Here is a 7358-nt window from a genome sequence, read left to right on the forward strand (position 1 = left end):
TAAAATTAGGCCCGTGAACTGGATCATATCCTAATTAGTGTTAGAATTAGGCCCGTGAACTGGATCATATCCTAATTAGTGTTAGAGTCAGGCCCGTGAACTGAATCATATCCTAATTAGAGGCCCGTGAACTGAATCACATCTTAATCAGTGTTAGAATTAGGTCCGTGAACTGGATCATATCCTAATTAGTGTTTGAATCAGGCCCGTGAACTCAATCACATCCTAATTAGTGTTAGAGTCAGGCCCGTGAACTGGATCATATCCTAATTAGAGGCCCGTGAACTGAATCACATCTTAATCAGTGTTAGAATTAGGCCCGTGAACTGGATCATATCCTAATTAGTGTTAGAATCAGGCCCGTGAACTCAATCACATCCTAATTAGTGTTAGAGTCAGGCCCGTGAACTGGATCATATCGTAATTAGAGGCCCGTGAACTGAATCACATCATAATCAGTGTTAAAATTAGGCCCGTGAACTGGATCATATCCTAATTAGTGTTAGAATCAGGCCCGTGAACTCAATCACATCCTAATTAGTGTTAGAGTCAGGCCCGTGAACTGAATCATATCCTAATTAGAGGCCCATGAACTGAATCACATCTTAATTAGTGTTAGAATTAGGCCCGTGAACTGGATCATATCCTAATTAGTGTTAGAATCAGGCCCGTGAACTGGATCATATCCTAATTAGTGTTAGAATCAGGCCCGTGAACTGGATCATATCCTAATTAGAGGCCCGTGAACTGAATCACATCTTAATCAGTGTTAGAGTCAGGCCCATGGACTGGATCATATTCTAATTAGTGTTAGAATGAGGCCCGTGAACTCAATCACATCCTAATTAGTGTTAGAGTCAGGCCCGTGAACTGGGTCATATCCTAATTAGAGGCCAGTGCACTGAAACACATCCTAATTAGTGTTAGAATCAGACCCGTGAACTCAATCACATCCTAATTAGTGTTAGAATTAGGCCCGTGAACTCAATCACATCCTAATTAGTGTTAGAGTCAGGCCCGTGAACTGGATCATATCCTAATTAGAGGCCCGTGAAGTGAATCACATCTTAATCAGTGTTAGAATTAGACCCGTGAACTGGATCATATCCTAATTAGTGTTAGAATCAGGCCCGTGAACTCAATCACATCCTAATTAGTGTTAGAGTCAGGCCCGTGAACTGGATCATATCCTAATTAGAGGCCCGTGAAGTGAATCACATCTTAATCAGTGTTAGAATTAGGCCCGTGAACTGGATCATATCCTAATTAGTGTTAGAATCAGGCCCGTGAACTCAATCACATCCTAATTAGTGTTAGAGTCAGGCCCGTGAACTGGATCATATCCTAATTAGTGTTAGAATCAGGCCCGTGAACTGGATCATATCCTAATTAGAGGCCCGTGAACTGAATCACATCCTAATTAGTGTTAGAGTCAGGCCCATGAACTGGATCATATCCTAATTAGAGGCCCGTGAACTGAATCACATCTTAATCAGTGTTAGAATTAGGCCCGTGAACTGGATCATATCCTAATTAGTGTTAGAATCAGGCCCGTGAACTCAATCACATCCTAATTAGTGTTAGAGTCTTGCCCGTGAACTGAATCATATCCTAATTAGAGGCCCATGAACTGAATCACATCTTAATTAGTGTTAGAATGAGGCCCGTGAACTGGATTATCCTAATTAGTGTTAGAATCAGGCCCGTGAACTGGATCATATCCTAATTAGTGTTAGAGTCAGGCCTGTGAACTGTGTCATATCCTAATTAGAGGCCAGTGCACTGAATCACATCCTAATTAGTGTTAGAATCAGACCCGTGAACTCAATCACATCCTAATTAGTGTTAGAATTAGGCCTGTGAACTGGATCACATCCTAATTAGAGGCCAGTGAACTGAATCACATCTTAATTAGTGTTAGAATCAGGTCCGTGTACTCAATCACATCCTAATTAGTGTTAGAATTGGGTCCGTGAACTGGGTCACATCCTAATTAGTGTTAGAATCAGGCCCGTGTACTAAATCACATGCTAATTAGTGTTAGAATCAGGCCCGTGAACTCAATCACATCCTAATTAGTGTTAGAGTCAGGCCAGTGAACTGGATCACATCCTAATTAGAGGCCCGTGAACTGAATCACATCTTAATCAGTGTTAAAATTAGGCCCGTGAACTGGATCATATCCTAATTAGTGTTAGAATTAGGCCCGTGAACTGGATCATATCCTAATTAGTGTTAGAATCAGGCCCGTGAAATGGATCATATCCTAATTAGTGTTAGAATCAGGCCCGTGAACTGGATCATATCCTAATTAGTGTTAGAATCAGGCCCGTGAACTGGATCACATCCTAATTAGTGTTAGAATCAGGCCCGTGAACTCAATCACATCCTAATTAGTGTTAAAGTCAGGCCCGTGAACTGGATCATATCCTAATTAGAGGCCCGTGAACTGAATCACATCTTAATCAGTGTTAGAATTAGGCCCGTGAACTGGATCATATCCTAATTAGTGTTAGAATCAGGCCCGTGAACTCAATCACATCCTAATTAGTGTTAGAGTCTTGCCCGTGAACTGAATCATATCCTAATTAGAGGCCCATGAACTGAATCACATCTTAATTAGTGTTAGAATGAGGCCCGTGAACTGGATTATCCTAATTAGTGTTAGAATCAGGCCCGTGAACTGGATCATATCCTAATTAGTGTTAGAGTCAGGCCTGTGAACTGTGTCATATCCTAATTAGAGGCCAGTGCACTGAATCACATCCTAATTAGTGTTAGAATCAGACCCGTGAACTCAATCACATCCTAATTAGTGTTAGAATTAGGCCTGTGAACTGGATCACATCCTAATTAGAGGCCAGTGAACTGAATCACATCTTAATTAGTGTTAGAATCAGGTCCGTGTACTCAATCACATCCTAATTAGTGTTAGAATTGGGTCCGTGAACTGGGTCACATCCTAATTAGTGTTAGAATCAGGCCCGTGTACTAAATCACATGCTAATTAGTGTTAGAATCAGGCCCGTGAACTCAATCACATCCTAATTAGTGTTAGAGTCAGGCCAGTGAACTGGATCACATCCTAATTAGAGGCCCGTGAACTGAATCACATCTTAATCAGTGTTAAAATTAGGCCCGTGAACTGGATCATATCCTAATTAGTGTTAGAATTAGGCCCGTGAACTGGATCATATCCTAATTAGTGTTAGAATCAGGCCCGTGAAATGGATCATATCCTAATTAGTGTTAGAATCAGGCCCGTGAACTGGATCATATCCTAATTAGTGTTAGAATCAGGCCCGTGAACTGGATCACATCCTAATTAGTGTTAGAATCAGGCCCGTGAACTCAATCACATCCTAATTAGTGTTAAAGTCAGGCCCGTGAACTGGATCATATCCTAATTAGAGGCCCGTGAACTGAATCACATCTTAATCAGTGTTAGAATTAGGCCCGTGAACTGGATCATATCCTAAGTAGTGTTAGAATCAGGCCCGTGAACTCAATCACATCCTAATTAGTGTTAGAGTCAGGCCCGTGAACTGGATCATATCCTAATTAGAGGCCCGTGAACTGAATCACATCTTAATCAGTGTTAGAATTAGGCCCGTGAACTGGATCATATCCTAATTAGTGTTAGAATCAGGCCCGTGAACTCAATCACATCCTAATTAGTGTTAGAGTCTTGCCCGTGAACTGAATCATATCCTAATTAGAGGCCCATGAATTGAATCACATCTTAATTAGTGTTAGAATGAGGCCCGTGAACTGGATTATCCTAATTAGTGTTAGAATCAGGCCCGTGAACTGGATCATATCCTAATTAGTGTTAGAGTCAGGCCTGTGAACTGTGTCATATCCTAATTAGAGGCCAGTGCACTGAATCACATCCTAATTAGTGTTAGAATCAGACCCGTGAACTCAATCACATCCTAATTAGTGTTAGAATTAGGCCTGTGAACTGGATCACATCCTAATTAGAGGCCAGTGAACTGAATCACATCTTAATTAGTGTTAGAATCAGGTCCGTGTACTCAATCACATCCTAATTAGTGTTAGAATTGGGTCCGTGAACTGGGTCACATCCTAATTAGTGTTAGAATCAGGCCCGTGTACTAAATCACATGCTAATTAGTGTTAGAATCAGGCCCGTGAACTCAATCACATCCTAATTAGTGTTAGAGTCAGGCCAGTGAACTGGATCACATCCTAATTAGAGGCCCGTGAACTGAATCACATCTTAATCAGTGTTAAAATTAGGCCCGTGAACTGGATCATATCCTAATTAGTGTTAGAATTAGGCCCGTGAACTGGATCATATCCTAATTAGTGTTAGAATCAGGCCCGTGAAATGGATCATATCCTAATTAGTGTTAGAATCAGGCCCGTGAACTGGATCATATCCTAATTAGTGTTAGAATCAGGCCCGTGAACTGGATCACATCCTAATTAGTGTTAGAATCAGGCCCGTGAACTCAATCACATCCTAATTAGTGTTAAAGTCAGGCCCGTGAACTGGATCATATCCTAATTAGAGGCCCGTGAACTGAATCACATCTTAATCAGTGTTAGAATTAGGCCCGTGAACTGGATCATATCCTAAGTAGTGTTAGAATCAGGCCCGTGAACTCAATCACATCCTAATTAGTGTTAGAGTCAGGCCCGTGAACTGGATCATATCCTAATTAGAGGCCCGTGAACTGAATCACATCTTAATCAGTGTTAGAATTAGGCCCGTGAACTGGATCATATCCTAATTAGTGTTAGAATCAGGCCCGTGAACTCAATCACATCCTAATTAGTGTTAGAGTCAGGCCCGTGAACTGAATCATATCCTAATTAGAGGCCCGTGAACTGAATCACATCTTAATTAGTGTTAGAATTAGGCCCGTGAACTGGATCATATCATAATTAGTGTTAGAATTAGGCCCGTGAACTGGATCATATCCTAATTAGAGGCCCGTGAACTGAATCACATCTTAATTAGTTTTAGAATCAGGTCCGTGAACTGGATCATATCCTAATTAGCGTTAGAATCAGGCCCGTGAACTGAATCACATCCTAATTAGTGTTAGAATCAGGCCCGTGAACTCAATCACATCCTAATTAGTGTTAGAGTCAGGCCCGTGAACTGGATCATATCCTAATTAGAGGCCCGTGAACTCAATCACATCTTAATCAGTGTTAGAATTAAGCCCGTGAACTGGATCATATCCTAATTAGTGTTAGAATCAGGCCCGTGAACTCAATCACATCCTAATTAGTGTTAGAGTCAGGCCCTTGAACTGAATCATATCCTAATTAGAGGCCCATGAACTGAATCACATCTTAATTAGTGTTAGAATGAGGCCCGTGAACTGGATCATATCCTAATTAGTGTTAGAATCAGGCCCGTGAACTGGATCATATCCTAATTAGTGTTAGAATCAGGCCCGTGAAGTGGATCATATCCTAATTAGAGGCCCGTGAACTGAATCACATCTTAATCAGTGTTAGAGTCAGGCCCGTGAACTGGATCATATTCTAATTAGTGTTAGAATGAGGCCCGTGAACTCAATCACATCCTAATTATTGTTAGAGTCAGGCCCGTGAACTGGGTCTTATCCTAATTAGAGGCCAGTGCACTGAATCACATCCTAATTAGTGTTAGAGTCAGACCCGTGAACTCAATCACATCCTAATTAGTGTTAGAATTAGGCCCGTGAACTGGATCACATCCTAATTAGAGGCCAGTGAACTGAATCACATCTTAATTAGTGTTAGAATCAGGTCTGTGAACTGGATCATATCCTAATTAGTGTTAGAATCAGGCCCGTGTACTCAATCACATCCTAATTAGTGTTAGAATCGGGTCCGTGAACTGGATCACATCCTAATTAGTGTTAGAATCAGGCCCGTGTACTCAATCACATGCTAATTAGTGTTAGAATCAGGCCCGTGAACTCAATCACATCCTAATTAGTGTTAGAGTCAGGCCCGTGAACTGGATCACATCCTAATTAGAGGCCCGTGAACTGAATCACATCTTAATTGGTGTTAGAGTCAGGCCTGTGAACTGAATCACATCCTAATTAGTGTTAGAAGCAATCCCGTGAACTCAATCACTACCTAATTAGTGTTAGAGTCAGGCCCGTGAACTGGATCATATCCTAATTAGAGGCCCGTGAACTGAATCTTATCCTAATTAGTATTAAAGTCAGGCCCGGAAACTGGATCACATTTTAATTCGTGTTAGAATCAGGCCCGTGAACAGAGTACAGCATCATATATAGGAAAACGAAAGTAGAAGGTATGACGTATGCAATTTGTGTGTGTTTGAGTGCACAGTTTCCGGTCGGATCAGTTCACGGGCTTATAGCCTTTCCCCTATCGCAATGTGTAGCGAAGTAGATGAACGGATCATAGGATCTAATTCTAATTAGATTGGTTATGTAATGAAATAATGAATGGTGAATAATGAAATTAATTAATATAATTAAGCATGCGGTATTTAATCCTGTGACATGTAAAAACCAATGTAATGAAATAAAATTGCATGGAGAAACTTGAACACAGCATACGTGGTGGACTTATTTTTCAGAAGTTTCTGTGATTGACAATCTAATTAAAATTACATGTTAGATCCGCTCGCGTACTCGCATGTTATGTATGCGAGTACGCGAGCGGATATAACATCTAATTTTAATTAGATTGTGTGATTGATCGATTGATTGAATATTGTTTAAAAACGTCCCTCTCGAGAATCTTTCACTCAGACATAAAAGGTAAAGATAACGATGCCATAACTCCCATAAGCGATACTATGTAGAGAATTGGCGGCCAAACACATCACCATTACCGGTGAAGGGTAGGCCTAATTCATGCTCCGCTCAGCGCTTGCGGCTTATGAGCAGGGATGGGTCTAAATATCGTGTCACACCTGCTGTGATACGGGGTCCTGATTTTTGCGGTCTCATCCGAAGGACCACCACATTTAATCGCCTCTTACGACAAGTGGGGATCCGGGTTAGAACACGGGCACTGGAAGTTAATGTAAATATATAGTATGTGCATGTATAAAAACTTTTTTTTTATACATGCACATACTTTATATTTACTTTATATTCCAGTGCCCGTGGGTTAGAATAGGTCCTCAGTACCCCGTTGCTTGCAGCCCTTCACCGGCAGTGGTGACGTCTCCATATGAGTGAAAAATTCTCGAGAGGTACGATAAACAATATTCAATCAATCAATCAACGATAAGCAAGGGGTACTGAGGACCTACATGTATTCTAACCCGGATCCCCACGTGATAAAAGTTTTTGTGAAGTCAGGTAAATAATTTATGTATGTCAAAAAATCAAAAAACCCAATAT

The sequence above is a fragment of the Ostrea edulis genome, chromosome 5, assembly GCF_947568905.1.
Source record: "Ostrea edulis chromosome 5, xbOstEdul1.1, whole genome shotgun sequence".
In the NCBI taxonomy this organism is placed as follows: domain Eukaryota; kingdom Metazoa; phylum Mollusca; class Bivalvia; order Ostreida; family Ostreidae; genus Ostrea; species Ostrea edulis.